Source organism: Culex pipiens, chromosome 3, assembly GCF_016801865.2.
Source record: "Culex pipiens pallens isolate TS chromosome 3, TS_CPP_V2, whole genome shotgun sequence".
Lineage (NCBI taxonomy): Eukaryota > Metazoa > Arthropoda > Insecta > Diptera > Culicidae > Culex > Culex pipiens.
In genome coordinates, this window is record NC_068939.1 from 33,343,353 (window position 1) to 33,364,985 (window position 21,633).

Here is a 21,633-nt window from a genome sequence, read left to right on the forward strand (position 1 = left end):
AGAAACCATCAGTTTATACTGCAGGTTTCCGGTCAGGTGCTTCGCTCTCCAAAACCCCACATCGCCCCTCCAAAATCATTTGACATTCCTTGGTGCCTTCCCCGTTTCGAGTAAAAACTTAATTTATGATTTTCGCATTATTCCTCAATTTCTCCAGGGGCAAAAACGATAAGGACCTTGGTTCGCGCGAGCTTCCGGCCTCATCCCGGTGCTTCGAGACGGGACCAGAAATTATTGCTTCGAGTGAGGGGGGGATGGCACAAAAAGTTCGCTTGCTTCGCGATTATGTTCCAACCCGTAAGACAAGCAAGCAAAGGATAATCCGGTGCTGCTCGGGGTAGGCACTATTACGGTGTCCTACTACGTACAGAGATATCGCACGGAGTCCGCACGGAGTCTTTTTGGTGGAGTGGGAAGAAGCTTAATTTCCTTCTCATTTCTCGGGAATACCACCGCCGTTTTCGCGTGAGCGCTATCTGGGCTCTGCTACAATCTAGGAGTGGCTAGGATTGGCCAAAAGTGGCGGAAGGCCGGAAATCATAAAATATACCCCTGTCTGGGTAGCTTCCTCCCCGCTTCGTCCCGTGGAAAATAAAACTTTCAAGAAAATACGGCATCCTGACCGGCGGACCCCGGTGGAGGGACGTCGAGTTCAACGAGCGCCGACATCTTTACAACGGTGTATCTATTAGACCATGACGGTTCGCGAACCGAATCCCGAGTAGAGCAAAGAAAGCTTGAAGGGAATCATGTGCCATCCGTTGAGCGGAAGCAACGAACTCCCAATCCTCTGTACGGATTCTGTTTTCTTTTCAATTTATGTTGAATCCAGGAGCATGGTCCATTTCCTCCAACAAGTAGGGCGACGACGATGTTCCACATACGAACCGGTGTGAGTGTGTGTGCATCAGGAAGTCAACGAGCGGAGATCTTTGTCGTAGTCGTTCAAGTTCAAAGCTAACAGAGATTAGCTCGAATGGAGCGGAAGGGATTACATATTGTGCATGATTGGATACACTGGAAGGGGGGAGAAACCGGAGATCGTATGGAATGTCGTAGTGCAGTTTGGGCGTGGGTGAAAGAAAGACGTCATTTTTGACAAATCCCCATTGGTCGTCTTATGAAGACAGTAACTCTTTTGCCCGCAATATGGGATTTGGTATGCACTTGGGATTCAATCGTCAAAAGGTTTATCGTATCATCAAAAACTAGAATTTGACAGTGAAGTACTCGACATTTCAAGAACCTTAATAACGTTCCTATAAAAATTCAAATTCATGCACAAAAAAGTCCTCTTTATTCAATATTAAAATTGCATTTTCTCGGCTGTCCCTGCACCTGCAGCCTTCGGCCATAATGTCAGTCTGACACGAAGAAAATGGTGTGCCACTGACCTGGGAAATTTGCATTTGCCGTTGTTTGGTATATCGCCGACCGTGTACCACACCACCAAATCTCAGAGACCGGTATGAATAAATCATCCAGGTGGCCCTTTCACTTTTCTGCGGCGCCTGTAGCAGCGAGCCAAATTCAGGACACATCCATCGCCCCAAAAAAGAGGTACCTAGCTTGGCACTTTCGGTCCGACATTCCGGACTTCATTGATTTTCAATCTCTCTTGAAACTCACTGAACCAATCTCGTTACGTGCCCAAAAGCCCCTCTTGCGTCGTCGTTACGGCAGAGATCATAGAGAGCTGCCCGAACCCCTAAAGTTGACATTTTCAATTCACCAAACGTTCGCCCGTCCGATCGGATCCAATCTGGGCCGTCGTCGTTCATCGAGTTTTGGGTTGAGGGTGGTTCGGGCTGCTTGGTGCTGCTCCAAGTCGGTTACACATCAAGATGACAGGACCAAGATGGTGGCAGCTCCACCGTACTTTCCGACACGTGGGAAGGATTTATATTTATGAGCTTGAACGTACAGATTAGACATTTCCATTTTCCTCCCCTCTGGGAAGTAGGGACTCGTGTGTTCTCCGGTTCAGTTTCGAAGATAGCGCATCAAGTTTGTTGCCTGGCGGAGTCACCCACCGGAACCAGAAGCCGGCTTGGGGCCCGAGAAGCATGTCGGAATCGGAGCATCTCGAGTAGTACAGAGAGCGAGTGGTTGTAAATCAATCGTGCAGCTTGGGATTCTTCGACATGTGAAGATTGCTTCCGGTACATTTTCTTGAGGCCTTCTGGGAAATGCAGCGAGTAGAATTTTGCTTTCTCTTTGGAAAAAGAAAGATGCTTTTGGATTTTGAAGGATAAATACAATGTAACTTCAATTATACTATATTATACCGGTGGACTATCTGAACCTAAATCCCACATGCGAACTCGATATGCGTCACATGAGCACTAACTGTTGATATTCCAAATATTCCAAAGATTTTTGAATAAACCTAAGCATGCTAACAATGATTCTAAACGTAGAGAAATGCAATTTAAATAGATGGGTAATTCTCTACCAACTCACACGAAAGCGGGAAAAGTTGCCCCGACCCCTCTTCGATTTGCGTGAAACTTTGTCCTAAGGGGTAACTTTTGTCCCTGATTACGAATCCGAGGTCCGTTTTTCGATATCTCGTGATGGAGGGGCGGTACGACCCCTTCTATTTTTGAACATGCGAAAAAAGAGGTGTTTTCAATAATTTGCAGCCTGAAACGGTGATGAGATAGAAATTTGGTGTCAAAGGGACTTTTATGTAACGTATTTTTCATCGAAAAAAACACTAAAAACGTTTTAAAAATTCTCCCATTTTCCGTTACTCGACTGTAAAAATTTTTGGAACATGTCATTTTATGGGAAATTTAATGTACTTTTCGAATCTACATTGACCCAGAAGGGTCATTTTTTCATTTAGAACAAAATTTTTCATTTTAAAATTTCGTGTTTTTTCTAACTTTGCAGGATTAATTTTTAGAGTGTAACAATGTTTTACAAAGTTGTAGAGCAGATAATTACAAAAATTTTGATATATAGACATAAGAAGTTTGCTTATAAACATCACGAGTTATCGCGATTTTACGAAAAAAAAGTTTTGAAAAAGTTACTTTTTGCGTTTCTCTCGTCGTCCGTGTCTGTCGCGGGTGACCATGAACGGCCATGATCCATGACGACCAACTTTTTCAAAACTTTTTTTCGTAAAATCGCGATAACTCGTGATGTTTATAAGCAAACCCCTTATGTCTATATATTAAAATTTTTGTTATTGTCTGCTCTACAACTTTGCAGAACATTATTACACTCTAAAAAATAAACCTGCATAGTTAGAAAAAACACAAAATTTTAAAATGAAAAATTTTGTTCTAAATGAAAAAATGACTCTTCTGGGTCAATGTAGATTCGAAAAGTACATTAAATTTCCCATTAAATAACATGTTCCAAAATTTTTTACAGTCGAGTAACGGAAAATGGGAGAATTTTTAAAACTTTTTTAGTGTTTTTTTCGATAAAAAAAAAGTTTTTTCGGAATTCTGAGTGCACCATCAAATCGGGCGTCTAATTTTACATAAAAGTCCTTTTGGCACCAAATTTCTATCTCATCACCGTTTCAGGCTGCAAATTATTGAAAAACACCTCTTTTTTCGCATGTTCAAAAATGGAAGGGGTCGTACCGCCCCTCCGTCACGAGATATCAAAAACCGGACCTCGGATTCGTGATCAGGGACAAAAGTTACCCCTAAGGACAAAGTTTCACGCAAATCGAAGAGGGGTCGGGGCAACTGCTGTGTGAGTTGGCGGAGAATTACCCAGATGTAATTTAATTGCACTTAAAATTCCATTAAACATTTGAATTTGAAAAAAAAAACTGCCCCCTCAAGAACCCTTTAAAATTTAAGAATATTCCATAATCAAGGATTTGCAAAGAATGCGAATTTATGAGAAATTGATGAAATTTAAGGAGTTTGAATAATTTAGTAAAATTTGGTAAATTCGATTTCGATAATAACTTTCATGAAGTTAATAAAACAGGAATTGACGAAATTTGAGAAAAATTAAATATTTTCATAAAATACAAATAATTTATAAAACTCAATAAAATTCATGAAATCAAATAAAAACTTTTAATAAAATTAAAGAAATTAAAATGAAACATTTAAAAAAATCAAGATATCCAAGAAATTCAGCAAATTTCAATAAAAAAGGAATTCAAGCGTACTTTATCAAAATCTAATTTTGTCAGCTAGCGGTGGCAAGAAACATTAGAAGCTTATCCCACAATTTCAAAATAACCTAATTTTATTTTAAAAAAATAAGATTATGAGATTAGAAAGCTTATTACAAAAAAATGGGAAACATAAAATAAATAAAAAATGAGGATTTTTATGAAACCCAAGAATTTTAGGAAGCTACCAAGGAAAACTATAAAAATCCAGGAAATAATAAAATATAAAATGATATTCAAATGATTCAATTAAGTTTAAGAAGTTTGAAGAAATCAAGATACTAAGAAAATATAGATTTCAAAAAAGGATAGAAATTTGAGAAATTATTAAAATCAAGGAAATTATGAAATTTAAATAAATATTTCAACACAATTAAAAAAAATGCAAAACTCGACAAATAACTTAAAAATGCATTCTCAGTGCATTAGTAGAATACAATTATCAATTCATGGCAACAAATGAAAAAACCTTTTTCCTGAAAAATTTATAATTATTAGTATTACCCTCTACAACCTAACCCCGCCTTTAGACGGGTTTCGATCTAAAAAATCGCCAAAAATCAATTTTCCAACTGATTTTTGTTCTTTAAAAAGCATTGGAAAGAAGAACTTTTAAAATTTTAGAGAATTTCAGGGTTGGAAGTTTAACTTGTTTTATGTGTTTTTAAAAATGTTATTTTTTAGGGGTCAACTTTGGCTGTGTTTTTTACTAACATTTCCAATATTTTCAGTAAAAATTAGGATGCAGTAATTTTTGTAGTGTCCAAGACTATGTCTCTACGCATTTGTTTGCAATTTTAATGATGATTGTGCCATTCTATAGCAGAAAATGTGAAAAACATGCAAAAAATTGAAAAAGTGACTGTAAAAACGTGAAAAAATTAAATTGGCAAAATATAATTATGTTAGGGGGTAGAATAGGCCAAATACTATCAAAAACAAACATAAACTGAACAAAATAAATGCAAATTAACATACTTAAAAAAAATAAAACAAGAAAACATAGAACACGAGAAGTAAAGTTTTTCGTAGAACAAAAGTGTAGCCCAGAAATATTTTTTAAATATTTCGCTGAAATTTTATTTTCGATATTTAAAATAAGAAAATTTTTTTCTAAAATTTCTGGGGGGAGGGGAGGGGGGGCACAATGTGTGGGATGCCCCCTCGCCTAATTTTGAGGGGGGGAGGCAAAAAGTACCGTGCCCCCCCCCCCCCCCCTTAATAGTCGGCGCCCCTGACCGCATATGCATTTTGCCACCTACGCGATTATAACCGAATTCGTGGCTTAAAAGTCGGCTAAATCGCTTCTTCGTTGTATAGAATTGTACACAATCGGTAATTGAATAAAATCTTCTGAGACTTTCCGGAACTCTTGTATTAGACCACCGCCAAAATCACCTCAAGCCAAAACCATTTTATTTCCCCGAAACTCGACGAACGCAATCTTGCGAATCTAAATTAACTTCCCGGCACAGGTAAAGACAAAAGCCGGCATTATGGCCGTGTTCTGCAGTAAAAGTCACTTAGGTATTTCCTCCGAACTGGATTTCCCGGAACTTTCCGGTCCGGCGACCTAAATCTTGATTTTCCTCCTTTTTTATGTTTATTACATCACCTGTTTCCCTTCCGGGGGTCATCCATCCCCTCCAAATTTCCTTCCCTCGTCCATCGTCAAAAAAAACCGAAAGGCAAGAAAAACAGCCCAGGAATGTGCGATTCGCGACTTATTTATTGTTCTCCGAAATAACTCACCAATTTTCGGGCTTATTAGTCTGGAAATGCGCGTTGACATTTCTTTACGACGTTTCCTCTCGGTCGAAGATTCCAGCAGCAGTGAGCCTTGGAAATCCAGCCTGGCAATAAAACAAAGAGGACATCCAACTCCGCGCCGGAGAAGATGAATTTTGTCTCCGGAGGCGGAAAAAGGTGGAAGGCGGACTCGGATGAGAAAAATCTTGCCCGACAGAGCAGATAAAACACGAGAAATGTCGTCTATTAATTTAGAGATGATAAAAAGCAATTTCTGCGTTATTCCGTCGGTTTGTCTCGCGTTTGCGAGTTGGTTTGTCTCCAAAAAGGTCCTTTGGGCAATTATGCGTAATTTTAAAGCAAAAATAATTCAACTGCTAAAATAAGAGAATTTTATTTTCAATTGTACAACACAACATTAAAATTAAGCAACCAAACTTTCCGTGTTTCTTTCCTCGCGTCCTCTGTTATATAGAAGCAATGAAAATAAGGAAAAACATGGCATTTTTCTTCTTCTCCAGGGACGAAGACGGTGACGCGAAGCAGACTGTGGTGTGGAAAAGGTGGAAAATTTATTGCTTCATTACACTTTTGTCCCATTTCCGGCGTTTTCTTGCGGTGGCAAAATTGGGGCACATGACTTTTCCTTCTTAGGGAAGAAAAAAGGGGTTTAAGGTCTGGCGCGTTGAGATAAGAAAGCGTGATTGGTAAGAAATGTGGGTTTCAGATAGCAAAGATTTTTTTTTACTTTTAGTACATTTGCAAATTAGAATATCTCAAATCTCATTAAATAGAAAACTAGATAAAGTTTTCTTATCCTCAAAACAAAAGGTACAAAGATAATAGGTTAAATGTTAACAAAAGTTCGCCTGTGAAAAAATAAATAACATTATTACATTACAAAAAATAACCCTGCAAAGTTAGAAAAAACACGAAATTTTAAAATGAAAATTTTTGTTCTAAATGAAAAAATGAACCTGCTGGGTCAACGTAGATTCGAAAAGTACATTAAATTTCCCTTAAAATGACATGTTCCAAAAAAATGTATAGTCAAATAACGGAAAATGGTAGAGTTTTTACAACTTTTTTAGTGTTTTTTCGATGAAAAATACGCATTTTCAGAATTCTGAGTACGCCATCAAATCGGGCGTACAATTTTACATAAATTTGTTTGTTAGTTGAAAAAAAAAAACAAAAACTTTTTCGATTTTATGTTTAAATATAAAATTAAATTGCCAATTAAAATATACTTAGAACAAAAATATTGTACAAGCTTTTAGAAATCTTAGAACCCCCTCGTGGACAATTTCCAAACAATTTTTTTTATGGAGCGTGAGCAATCGCTGACTAAAGTACAGAGCTTACAGGAGTTTAGCTATATGAGAGACATTGGGTATAATCGTATGAAAATTCATACTAACAGCAACAAATTATAGTGGTTTGTATTTTGAAAATGCAATGTTTCTCAAAAAATACTCCAAATTATTTTTATTGCAATATGGGTAATTTTCACAAAACTATGTACGTGTTAAAAAACCTAAAAATCTTAGTTTTTTAACATAAATTTTTGAAAATTCTCAAAACTTCGTATTTTTGTACAATACTCGAAATTTCATTTCTTCACAATATGGGTATGCAATAAAAACATGTTTTGAAAATACTCAAAAAATTCACAAAACTACGTATTTTCGAAAAAAAAATACTCAAAGTTTCCGTTTTTTCAATATGGACATCAAATGATCGGGATTTTTTCATACATTTCGAAAGGTCTAAAAATTTTTTTGATGCTCAAATTTTTCACAAAACTACGTATTTCGAAAAAATGTTCAAAATTTCAGTTTTTTGTAATATGAGTATTAAACGATCGAAATATTTTAATAAATTTCGAAAGCTATAACATTTTTGCCTTTCTTACAAAAGAAAGGTTTAAGGTTTGCTTTTGGAAAAACACTTTATTTTTTCAAAAAATCAAAAAAAAATCAAACCATCCACATTAACGACCCCCGGGTCTTTTGTGGTCTCTATTGCAAGTTTCTGCTCGAACCTAGGAGTCCGAAGGCTTGAATGGGGAGAACACCCAAACCTCTTTTTACTCCAAGGAACCTTCCACCCCAGTGTTTGAACTGACGACCTTTGGATTGAGAGTCCAACCGCCGCCAGCGATTCCACCGGAGTAGGCTTGGTTTGGTGTGTTGTTAGTACTTATGGCATGGAGACAACTCCTACACCTGGAATGACTTAACGGCCTAACAACCAAGGCCGGGACCGACATTTTACTTCCTCATCCGATGGAAGGTTGGAGCAGATGGGAATCGAACCCAGAATCATCCGCTTACAAAGCGGACAGCGTAACCATACGGCCACGCACTGCCACAGAAATCTTTTCAGAAATCTTAAAAAAATCGTGTCCGGCGGGGAATCGTCCCAGAAAAATAATCCTATTACTAATTTGAAGGTTATGATGCGCTCTTTCGATTGAATTTTGACCGAAAAACCCAGAACTCAAAGCCTGATTTTTGAGAGCTCTTTTTCTGAAATACTTGGGCGATGTCTGTATCCGCTCTTAAAGATTTGTGTCTTCCATCACTGGAAAACCGCTCGTAAAACCCACAATTTTTATATTTCTGATTTGTAGCCTTGGGGTCGGAGACGAACATTTTATTTTTCGATTCACAATTTTCGACCAGTTAATGTGGTCAAAGCCATTTTAGAGGTATTTTTTGGACAATTTTACAGTTCTTTCTGGCTTCTCATAATAGATCGACAAATTGCAATATCGATACATATTTTTTTATGTTAAGCATGGAATAACATTAAAGACTGGGTACCCTTTATTTTTTTTTTCTAATATTGTCAATCCAATAAGTTTTTATTAATTAAATATAATATTACGACCCGTAACGTTCTTCTGAAATTAAAATAAATGCATTCGAGGTTTAGTCTAAAAAGGTTCGAAGCTTCAAGTAAAATTCTCACTGGTTGGTATCATTATGTTTCTGGAAAAATAATGCACCAATATATTTTTCGGAGTTTCATCATATTGTAAGAAAGGCTCTATTTCGCCTCTGTTGATATTAAATCGGGTTTTTTTTTTGTTGAAAATAGTGATATTTTTTTAAAACGACGTATATTCTGAAATATACTCAAAATTTCAAAGTTTCGAAATGTATTACACTCAAAATGTTTGAAAAAATTTCGATCATTTGTTACTCAACCGAAGTTTTGAGTGTTTTTTTTTTCAAAAACACGTAGTTTCGTGATATCTTGAGCTTTTTCCAAAAAATGTTGTTATTATATTCCAAATCTATGAAAAAAGATCATTATTTGATACCCATATTGTGAAAAACTGAAATTTGGAATTTTTTTTTTCGAAAATACAAAGTTTTATGAAAATTTTAAGTATTAAAATAGTAGTTTTTGCAATTCCGTCGTGAAACTACTTACTTTTCCTGTCATTCTTGAACGACGAAATAGCCTACTTTGCTGTACCAAAAATAACAGAATCGAATAGCAACACTTTTCAAAATAAATGCTGAAAAGTTCTACTTTTCAGCACTCAAATGGGTGCTGAAAAGTTGAACTTTTCAGCACTTGTTTCGAAAAGTAACACTTTTCAACATTTTTTTGATTTAAACTCTTTATTGACAAAATACATGAAAATTTGACATAAAATTTCACTCAGTGTGTGTTTTTCAGAATTGCAAAAAATGTTGTATGGAACTCGTTGCAAAACATGATTTTTCAGCACTCTTCGTATTTATCCAACTCGGTGAACCTCGTTGGATAAATGTACGACTCGTGCTGAAAAAATCCTCTTTTTGCAACATGTTGCATAAACTACTATTATGCAACAAGTTGCAAAAAGAGGATTTTTTCAGCACGAGTCGTACATTTATCCAACGAGGTTCACCGAGTTGGATAAATACGAAGAGTGCTGAAAAAATCAAGTTTTGCAACGAGTTCCATACAAAATTTTTTGCAATTCCATAAAATACACACTGAGTGAAATTTTATGTCAAATTTTCATGTATATTGTCAATAAATCGTTTAAATCAAAATAATGTTGAAAAGTGTTACTTTTCGAAACAAGTGCTGAAAAGTAGAACTTTTCAGCATTTATTTTGAAAAGTGTTGCTATTCGATTCTGTTATTTTTGGTACAAAAAAGTAGGCTATTTCGTCGTTCAAGAATGACAGGAAACGTATGTAGTTTCACGACGGAATTGCAAAAAAAAATGTTATTGTATTCAAAACCTAAAAAAATTATTACTACACTCGAAATGCATGAAAATGTTCCGATCATTTGATACCCATATAGCAAAAAAAAACTGAAATTTCGAGTATTTTTTTACGAAAATACGTAGTTATGAAAAAATATTCAGTATTTTCAAAAAATGTGTCAATCCTTTAATACCAATATTGCAAAACACTTTTGTGAAAATTTTAAGTATTTTCGAAAAAAAATGTACAACATTCGAAATGTATGACAAAAACATGATCATTTGATGCCCATATTGCAATAACAAATATTTTGAGGTTTTTTAAAAAGTAAAAATGGCAGTTTTAAAAAACAAGAAAAATACGTATTTTTGAGGAAATTTTCATGTAATTATAATTACAATGGATAGCTGCCATCATCCCGATGCCACAAAACACTATATTTTTTTAATGTTAGCATGATTTTTCATTTGATTATAGCCAATGTCTACCATATAGCCAAGCTCTGTGCTTCAGTTATGCACGCCTCGGTTGTGCATCCCCCATATGCGGTGCTAAACCGAGGCACGACTGTACATGTCGAAAGGAACTTACATTCCAAGAACTATTATTATCCAGAAATGTAGCAAATATAAGTCATCTGTTGTTGACATGCCCAAGGGGGGTGACATCACCAAAATCAAACTACTCCCTGAAAGTCAACAGCCATCAGCCATCAGCCAATAGTCTAATCATCATCTGTTGACCTACATTGTGGCCTCAAAGTGCTTGGAGCTTGTATTTGTCAAATGAAAACAAACGCCAGTCCGGAGCAGCAGATTCATCTTAAGGCACTGCCGGTTGTCCTCATGGGTCTACGCGGGGGACGCGTATGAACAAATTGCCCTCGCGTCCAACCTGGAGTCACCCACCCGCCAACGATATATCTGCTGCTGCCCATCAAACATTTACCTTTTTATGCTTCGTGGCCAGCTCCACCCACGCGCCCGACTAAAGTGACAGCACTACATGGGCGGGAAAGCGGCGGCCCGTCGAAAGGCGAATCGAAGATGATTTATTTAGTAAGCCATGCCCGGGCACGTGTCAAAAATGCAGAGTCGTACGGAACGCACGACGGTGACGCGACCGAGCCAGGAAGGTGAGTAGCAGGTCGTACCGGCATGGTCATAAAATATTTACCTTTTCTTAAGTGAAACTGGTAAAGGTGGCCGGCGGCAGCGACCGGCAACATCATAGAATCTGGCGTTGAATGTTAGATTGGTTCAAGCGCTGAGGATCTGCTGGGTCAAATTTGAAAATAGTCCGAGATCTCGAATCAATAGCACTTCGTTCTGCAGAGTTGAAAAGTAACATAACACAAGATTTGAACAAGTTGGTATCAAAACTCAACTCTATGGAGTCCAGAACCTTGAACCAGCCTGTGTTTCAGCACGTGCCAAGTCGGTTTCACCGGTCTATCGGCGTAAGACGACCTTTCTCGCCAACATGTTTATTTAATAGACCCCCTTTCTAAGCATATATGGCACACCATGTGCAGTATGAATGAGCTAGAACTTGTTGAGCCTCCCTGCGCGGCGGAGGCTGGAGGAGCTTTTACAATCGGTTCGTTTTCACCAACCCGCAACTCAGGACGGCGTCGTCGGAAGTAGGTACCTGTACCATGTCTACTCATTACCCATTTAACACACACATGGTAGAGCCAAGTAAGCAAGAGCCTGTTCAACCACCCTCTCACGAGAGAGTGAGAGAAGGGTCGAGTGCGGGGGGAGTCGTCTCGTGAAAGCTCCAGGGAAAGCTTTGAAGAAAAGCCGGGAGATTGCTCTAATTAGAATAAAGTACCAGCACCGGCGGCGGCGGCGCCCAGGTCTGCACACTTCTCGGGAAAATGGCGCTGCTTAAAGGTGCGAGTTACAACTTACTGTCACACGAGCGCACCTTTGATGCGGTTCTTCGCACAAAAGCGTCCTGAATAAATTATGAGTGCTGGGCTCGGGCTTTCACTCTTCATTATCGGCTGGAGAGGTACTCCAGTGTGTGCAAGCGCGGAATGGATCTCATTACTCTAATTGAGTTGTAGTAATTGTTTTACAAATATGCAGTGAAAGTGTAAAAAATGCTACTATTGTCTGGGGATGTAACAAATTTGAATAATTGGACGGTAATCGGATTCCCGACAGAAAAAATGATTTTAGATTGATGCTAATCATGAATATTAAGCCAGAGCTTTAATATAAGTTGAGAAGTCGTTCAGAACTTTCAAAAGTATCAAAAATGTTCTTTTTTTAAATTCATTTGTAGTTGAATGAAATGGTTCAAAATTTCGCTGGTGATTTTTTATTCTTTTGCATGTTTTTTCTGCTTTATTTATTTTTGATTTTGAAATAATATGTTGATTCAACCGTTAAATGTCATATGCTTGAATAAAATACCTAATTTGTGTGAACCATAAGTACGTTAAAACTATGCAGAAAACCTAAAATTGTAGGGATTTCGATAAACTTATATTCCTTATCCCAAAACTTTAATATTAAACATTGCTGAATGTTGGGCACATAAACACAAACCAATAATTTGCTGACAACAAATTGATAAAAGGAATAAGTATATTTAATTTCGATAATCAAAAACCAAAAAAATAGGGCAATTCTCCCAACAATAAATCAACTTATTGATTTTTTCGTTGTATTTTGATTTGGTAGAAAATTTGTTGGTACACAGTAAAAAAATGAGTAAATTTTGAAGGTGTAATTTTGGATGGTTGAATATTTCCTCTTTCATGATGTAAATTTACCTCAATTTAGACTGAAAAAGCGACATTACAACAGAAAAGTGGTAAAATTACACATTTTCAGAGATAAAATTACACCTTTTTTCGCTTCCCTTCCCAGATGTATTATTACCATGATTTTTTTCCTGTGTAGTTATTCATATTTCATCACTAGTTCGTCCATACAAACAGGTTTACCAGGTCAAACCGAAACAAAATTTGTAAAAATCTGACAAAATGACGAATTTTCTCAAAGTAATGAGCAAAAATATTTTCAAAATTAGTGAAATTTTACTGATTATACATTACAGCTTCACAAAATAAACAGTATAGATTAAACAGTAGAATTTTTTTGAAAGGTGTAATTTCAGAAGGCTGAATATTACCTATTTTATGATGTAAGTTTACCCCAAATTAGACTGAAAAAGTGACATGACACCAACAGTGGTGAAATAACACATTTTCAGAGGTAAAATGACACATTATTTCCCTTCCCTTCCCAGGTGTATTATTACCATGATTTTTTTACTGTGTAATTCAACTAAGTCTGGAAGAGAAAATATGCGTCCGAATTTCAGTGTAGAAAGTTAAACTTTTGCGAAATTTTTCGATCCGTCACAAAAAAAAGATATTTCGAAATTCCCAAATCAAATGAAAAGGCTAAAAACCAGTAATTCTCGACCACATTAAATGTTTTGCTCAGTTAAAAAAAAAAACACAAAGTTGCACAATTCCGAAAACTTATCATTATTTTTGGAGAAAAAAAATAATTTTCCAAATAACGTTTTAATACGGTAGTCCTCTACGAATTCGCATTATTTTTTTTGCTGTTTTGAAATTTTCATTCTTGTATAAAAAAAAAACTTTGAAAAAATATGGTTTAAATGCCAACAGAATTCCCTACAATTTACCCTCCGGAACTTTGAAAATCGGGCAATTAGTTTCTGCGATTCTGAGATGAACCTTGATTTTAAAATTTTCAAATTACATTTATTGAGAAAATCATAAAATTAGAAGAAAAAAAACAGAAAATGTCATTTTTATTGATTCGATTTATTGCGAATTTGTATCTTAGTCGGATTTTTACTGTTTCAGAAAAAAATTGTAGGAAATTTTCTTAGCTCTTCAGAAATATTTTTCAGGAGTGATTTTCTTTCAAGAAGTACTTTTTGATAGCAAATTTGCAAATTTGATTTGGCTATAAAAATGTATTTTTTATCATTATGTCCAAGTTTTCGAAATTAAAAAAAAAATACGATAATCATATAAATCATAACTTTTAAACCGGATCTTGTACCACGCATTATGGCTCAAAAGATGTCTTCTTAGTCCCCTAAAACATAAAAAAAAAATCGAAAATTAAAAAGTACTTATATTGTAAATTTAACATTTTATGATAAAAAGATAAATAAATGAGTCGGAATTTTGATCTGAGATTTTCTATCCCATTCCTTCAACTTCAACGAAGACACCATACGATCAGAAAATTCCTTTGCAAGATACAGAATTTCAAACCCATTTTGTATGATCAGCCCCCAAAATTGTATGGAAACTTGTATGGAAAAACTAGTGATGCAAAACGACTTCTTTGGGCATAGGGAATGCATGGACATTAGGGTGGGTACGGATTTTGATCGCGGTGTTCATCAAGCATTCATATCATGCTAAGAAAATTTGATGCTTTTCTGGGAGAACCGTTGGTTCCGAAAACCCCGGATGTATTGCCGTTGAGCTCGATGGGGGTTGAACGAATCGACCTGGTCTCTTAGGGAAAGTTGTTTTCCAGACGATTCCGCTCATTTCTGGCCATCCTAGAAGGTTCTACATGTTTTTCCCAGGCCTGCAGGAGCGAATGAATGAAAATTCAAAATTTCCCATAGTAATTTCCAAGTAAACTTGAACCCGCTTGAGACAAGCCAGTTTTCAACCAAATGAGCTCAAATTTGGCGTGAGAGTCCCTTTGGGTATGCCCTACAAGGGGAACCACACCAGAACTTGATCTGAGAACTTTTCAAAATCCGTACCCACCCTTATGGACATGGACCAAATAAAAACAATAAAAAGAAATGTCGAATTGCGAAATCGTAACCACTCTTTTTGCACTTTTCGAAACGAATAATAAAACCACTAATAATTAAGTTTAAAGTAAACAGAAAACAATTCATTTGGCTCATATAACGTATTTATCAACATATTCTAGACATTTTCATCCATTTAATTTGCCAAAACTGAATATGTTGTGTCAAATGTTTACATTTTGTATCTTGAGCTAATGCTAACTTTTCAGTAATTTTTCTGAACACAATTGTTCTAAAATATCATAATTGTAGAGTTTTCGGAACGGTATGTCCACGCATCTTTCCTCGCTTTTAGATTCTGTGAAATGTGATCCGTTCTCAGAATCCTCTCTGCGGTAAACGCAGTAAGGTTGCCCGCTTCATTTTTTGTAATACATTTTCGGGATGTAGGGGAAATATACCCATTTTAATCACACTAAGCCGTTCGACCCATTCTCATCACTTTTGCCATTTTCCGCTATTAAATCATCATTTTCAGATGTATCAACAGTGATGAGTTGCTTGCTCACTTTTATTTGAGCTATTTATCACTTTGGGACAGTCAAAAACACTTTCTTTAAGCTGTAATTCATGATCAAAGTGCTGATAGGCCGATAATAGAAATAGGCTGAGAAAGGGTATAGTTCCCCTACTACAATTATTAATAGTGACAAGAAAAGTGCTTGCGACGTAATCTAATCACAAGACTTTCCAGCATGCATTTATCGGACTGCCTGTGTTTGTGTTAGGGGAAATATACCCGTTCTAATCAAACACCTATCTTCGTCATATGGAGAGTTTGATGCTCGATTATAGATCCAAAAATACTATTAGGGCTATAAACTTACCAGCAACAGCACCGCCTCGAGTGAGCACGCAAATTCATGCCATTTACTGGCCAAAAAGATCGAATTTAATGCACTTTTGATCATAATTTCTATTTTGCGAGAGCATTTCTCATCATTTTGGTGGCACACACATCCACACGCAAGATGAGAGGTTAACTGCTTGACGAAATTCGCCATCAACGTCTTTTCACTTGCGCCAACGATTTCAAAGATATAAAATTGCTTCCAGCTACCGGCAACATGTTCTTTTGCCTATTAGTTAGTCACTCACTTGAAAAATAATCCCGAAAAATGTAAATAATTAGCAAGCACCATCAAAAAAACAAACGCGCCAAGTCTTTTGACGTTTCAATTTTGACTACCCATTCCAATCGAAGGCTGAAGAAAACCGAGCGAGAAGCGAAGGCAAATAAAGAACAAAGGGTGGCCACCAACACAACCAACATGCTGGTGCAGCGCCTGTTGGAGTGAGCCAGTGATGCTAGGAAATTTTCTCTATAAATGCTACTTTTCGTGAGTGTTCGCTTAAAATTTCATCAATTTTGGCAGCACTAAGCAAACCCAAAAGAGCGCTGGAAGAAAAAAGAACTAAGCTGAAAATAGAAAAATGGGAGTGGCCCAATGCACTCGACTGATTAGAATACATTTGGGAAATATTATTTTTAAATGCTTGTAAAAGAAAAAGCATAACTTTTAATAAAAGTGAAAATAACCAGAAATATTCACAAAAAGTTGCTCCACTCGTTGGAAATAACGTAAAAAATTACATTCACCCATCAAATTTTCAATTTTTATACTTCAAAACAAAAGAGATAAATTAAAAAGGCATTGATTAAACTCACTCAAACTTCTAATAATTTCCCCATTTGATCCAGGTCAAATCCAGGTAATCCAATTTAGCTGCCATCATTCACCAGCCAACCTACAGCAGCAGCAGCTCGGTTTGTGAATGTCCCAAGTAGATAGGTCAAGTCGACCGATAAATCCGGATTAAATGCAGCACGATAAAATCTAATTACCGGCTGGCTCAGTCCCACCCCACCGAAGGGACCCCAGGGGAAGGGGGTTGGGAATTTGTGGCTCTATCAAAATCATAAAATTGTGGAACGACTTGCTTTGGGTTGCTTTCAGTAAGACAAAATCAATAAATTGACTATCGCGGGTCTACCCAGGGGGCAAGGGGATTGAGTGCTAAAACCAGATCCCTAATCCACTTACCTGACTCAGTGCGATCTGAAACGAGAAAGAGAGAGAGCAGAAAAGAGAGCAGTTAATTAAAAAATCTCACTACATTGTGTGCTTATAGCAAAAAAAGATCGTCGAGATAGTCCTCGCATTGTGAAAGACGTGCCAACATCAACTTCGAGGAAATGCACTTTTCCTTGCCGGGTTGCGCTGCGCTCTTCATGGATGTGCCACTTCATTAGCATCGGGTTGCATCGCATGCAGAGCAGATTAAAAACTACTTATTATAAAGTAGCACCACACAGCGCGGAATGCAAAGTGCACCACCACCGCATCATAAAGTGCATCTTGTTGGGGTTCAGAAAACAGGATAACAGTTAGAAGCACAGCTGCACGGGAAAAAATGACTTTTTAGCACACAAAATTAAAATTATTCGTAATCCTAAAAGTAATTTGAGACACACTTTCAACGTAGTTTAAATTTAGCTTGTTAAATGAATAAAATAACAGATTTCAAAATTATTGCTCAGGTAAAATTCCTAAATTTTAATTAATCATATTTTCCGTGTCCCCTCGCAACATTGTGTGAAAAATATGAAATAATTAGCTGCCACCGCAATAACGGCAGCATGTATGACGCTTTGTTTACGAGATTGAAAACTCGGGGTAAAGTTTTCCGCCCCTCTCCCTTGTTGACCGCGCAAAGTTGAGAAGGTCACGCGGGGAAAATCCGCTCAAATCGATACTGGTATAGGGGGGAAAAGTTATTTTGTTTTCCTTCGAAAACATCCTGACACAACGGAGACGAACGCCCGGAAGAGGGAGATCCAATTTTGAGCAATTTGTAACAATCTGGGAAACAATGCGGAAAGAAAATGGCAAAAGTTGTCGCGCAGCGATAGAAGATTTGAAATTGATGGTGAAATTGTGAACAGAGCCCCTCGTAGGGATTTGGATTAGATTCATTAAATTTTAAAATAGTAATTTTCATCGAAAGCCCAGTTTAAATTTTTATATTTATTTTCATTTGAATTTAAAATATTAATTCCTATCGAAATTTTCGTATATTTCAATATTTATAATTAAAAATAAATAAATAAATAAATAAATTGTTAGCTTTACAGCATTGCTTTGGCGTTCTCGATCGAGAAATTTCTACTCGAAACTAAGAGTCCAAAATAAAAAACAAAATTCATATTTATTTTTATTAAATAGTAAAATAACCACGTTTTCTTACTACATTGTATGTCTAAATTATCTTTTTTTTTTTATTTATAATTAAGCTTTATTTATTGAGTTCAATTTTCGACGAAATATTTTTAAAATTTGGTAATCAAGAATAATATTTTGAACGTCCAATATTACGCCCATTTAAATTATTTGTCTTGAATCTAAAATTTTAATAAAAAAAATCATCATAAAATTTCACAAAAGTTTCATTTTTCAACATTGAAAATTGGACCATTAGTTGGCGAGATATTAGCATTAGAAAATGTGGGAATGTTTAAAACTGCAATTTTCTAGTTTCTTTTTCTTTAGTTCGCGGTATTTCAGCAACCAGAGGTTTCAATGTTTCTTAGGCAACCTTATTGAAAATTTTCTTAAACTTTTCGAAAAAAATATTTTCAGAGTTGGATAACACTACACGATAAAACAAAACTTGTAACATGCGCAGTACTGCCGGTTCCTCAGAGAGAAGGCTTCCCCGAATTCGATGCAATCGACAGAATTTGATGCTATGTCCACGCGGACTTCCCAGAAGTTGGTACATTTTTAAACATAAAAAAAATCGAGCAATTTAAAAAAACGGTGCGTCTCCTCCAAATTATATGAGCCATCTACAAGAATATGGAAGCGCCTGATTCATAGCCATTCCCGGGCAGACGGGAATGCATGCCATTTCAATAACGAATACTGTTAAAATAACAGAAAGTATTATGGAATCTTCTTGAAAAATCCATTTTTGCATAAGAGTTAAATAACAGTTAATGTTATCATCACAAAATTTGTTATTGGTCTGATATTGGTTGAGAGCCAACACAAATTTGGAATAACATTTTTTGTTATGGAAGAATACCTCCAACTGTTATTGGGATGATCGGATTAGTTGTTAAAATAACAAAAAATAATAACAAAGATTTGTTCGAAGAATAACTAAAAATGTTATAAGTCTGTTATTAAAATAACAATCCAATAACAAAAAAATCATAACGACGAATAACAAATCTTGTTATTAATAACATAAAATGTTATTGGCCTAGTATTTTTAAATAACAAACAATTTATTCCCAAGTTATTTCTGTCTGCTCGGGTTTCCTTTAAGCACAAAGGATACAACCAATATATACAAATGAATAAAAATGTTGTCAAGATCGGGGAGTCCACAACTAGCATTTTTGTACGATTATTAAAATAATTATTAAAAGTTTAAAAACTAAAATATTTGAAAAAAAAAGTTTTTTTGAATTTATTTGTTTACTAAAATTGTATGTACATCATAGGTCTCTCTGGAGTTAAGATCTACGAGTCTACCGCCGTAACAAGCAAGATGTCGGATTTTGACCCCGGATCATGTGCGTATAGCATAAGTGCATATGGTAGACTACTGATGCCGTACAAAAATGCTAGTTGTAGACCCCCCGAACTTGACAACATTTCTATACATTTGTATTGGTTGTTTTCTTTGTGCTTAAAGGAAATGGCTATGAACCAGGCGCTTCCATGTTCTTGTAGATGACTTATATAATTTGGAGGAGACGCATGGTTTTTTTTTTAAAATTGCTCGATTTTTTATGTTAAAGAAAAAAAGTGCAGTGCTTCTTGGGACGCGCAGTCCTGTTTTTTCGTGATAATTTTCGTCTCTTTGTGTTGCTATTTGTGTGCATGGGGTGATTGGTTTTATGTGAGTAGGTTTTATGTGATTAGGTTTTATGTGATTAGGTTTTATTTTTTATGTTATTTTCTTTCTCTACATTTCCTCATTTTGATTTGCGATACCTTTCCGTCGGATCGTGTTTTTTTCGCGTTCGTCGTCGGTGTGTTTTTCGTTTTTTTTTTCGCGTGCGTTTATGTGTGTAATGGTGCGGCTGGCTCTGGTTGTCATCGATGACAATTGAGCCAGTCTGATTTGCGATGCCTTTCGGTCGGGTCGCAGGGTTTTTTCGCTTTCGTCGTCAGTTTCAGCTCGATAAACATCGTAACTCGTCGTTCGCTTCGTTAATCAGGACCCCACTAAACATGAATCATGTAAAACTCGTAAAAACATCTCAATTAAAAGTCAGACTGTTAAATCCTTCATCATTTAATTACAAATAATTTTGGTTCTATCTTTCCACAGCCGGCTGTCTAAGATTAAACCATTTCAATTAAAAGTTAACAGCCGATAAACGGGAAATGTCTCATCCGCAGCATCCGATTGCTTGCCTTGAGAATAAAACATAATACCTTTCAACAAACACTACGATTTTGGGTCGCATCATCATCTTCTATGATGAATCCTGACCAAACACCCTATCCTACTAACAAATTTTCAGGTTCCTGGTGCTTGTGGGGTGTAAGCACAGAGTAAATCAGCTGCCCTAGTAGCAACCTGCGCCAACTAACATTCCCGTCCCTTAAAATCGAGATCTACAAACTGACATGGCGGGCGCCGTTGGTGGCCAATGACTGTTACCTATTCGCAACTGATCTAGCTTTAGCAATCATGGTGTTTTATCTTTTCAGCGCATTCATACATGCTGTTGATAAGGGAAACACCATTAGATCGTCGAAGCATATAATCAGTAGTGCTGAAAGGATATTACGGTTCTGTTCAGCAACGGAGGTGCAACCATGGGTGATCTCTCATGCTCATGCTCAAATTGCTCGATTTTTTATGTTAAACAAAGTCCGCGTGGACATAACATCAAATTCTGTTGATTTCATCGGATTCGGGGAAGCCTTTTCTATGAGGAACCGATGAGATATCGTACTGCGCATGATAAATGTATTTTTTTTGTCATATAGTGTAATCATAGACACTATTTTAGAAATAAAAAAAAACCCGGAATTTTGCGGAAAAAAACTAACTTTATTTTTAAATTTCTTGAATTATTCTGTAAAGTACCGTTCGATTTAAAATTCAACATCATCAACAACAAAATCAACTTTTCTAAAGACACTAAATCGAACATAAAATTTCTTCAAAAGTTGAAGATTTTCAAATATTTACAAAACATTTTTGTATGGAGACCTGCCAAAAGTGTACACAGTAAAAAGAATTGTAAATTTGGAAGGTTGAATATTGCCTCTATTGTGATGTAAGTTTACCTGAATTTAGACTGAAAAAGTGGCATTACACCAGAAAAGTGTTAAAATTACACATTTTCAGAGGTAATCTTACTATTTTTTTTCTGTCATAAAAGATGTATCCCTTCCCAGATGTAATATTACCATGATTTTTTTTAAACTTTGTATGGGTGTATTAACTTGAACGGGTAAACTAATGTCTCAAAATGGCTTCTTTGGTCATATAGGAGGACTCCACAATGTTTAAACCAAATAATAAAATATAAATAAAATCGATTTCCGGTATTCATGGAGAGTTGCGGATATTAAAAATATTTGTCAAAGTTTGTATCTTGAAAATTCTTCAACAAAAATGATTCCATTAAAA

General features: G+C 36.1%; 1 protein-coding gene across 1 annotated transcript in view; it reads right to left on the reverse strand.

Annotated features, from left to right (window-relative positions):
- LOC120430033 (bifunctional heparan sulfate N-deacetylase/N-sulfotransferase) overlaps positions 1–21,633 on the reverse strand; it is a 377,310-nt gene that overhangs the window by 186,041 nt on the left and 169,636 nt on the right. The window contains exon 2 of the mRNA XM_039595131.2: positions 17,013–17,027. The gene's annotated coding sequence lies outside the window, so the exon portion shown is untranslated. The remainder of the gene's footprint in view (positions 1–17,012; positions 17,028–21,633) is intronic.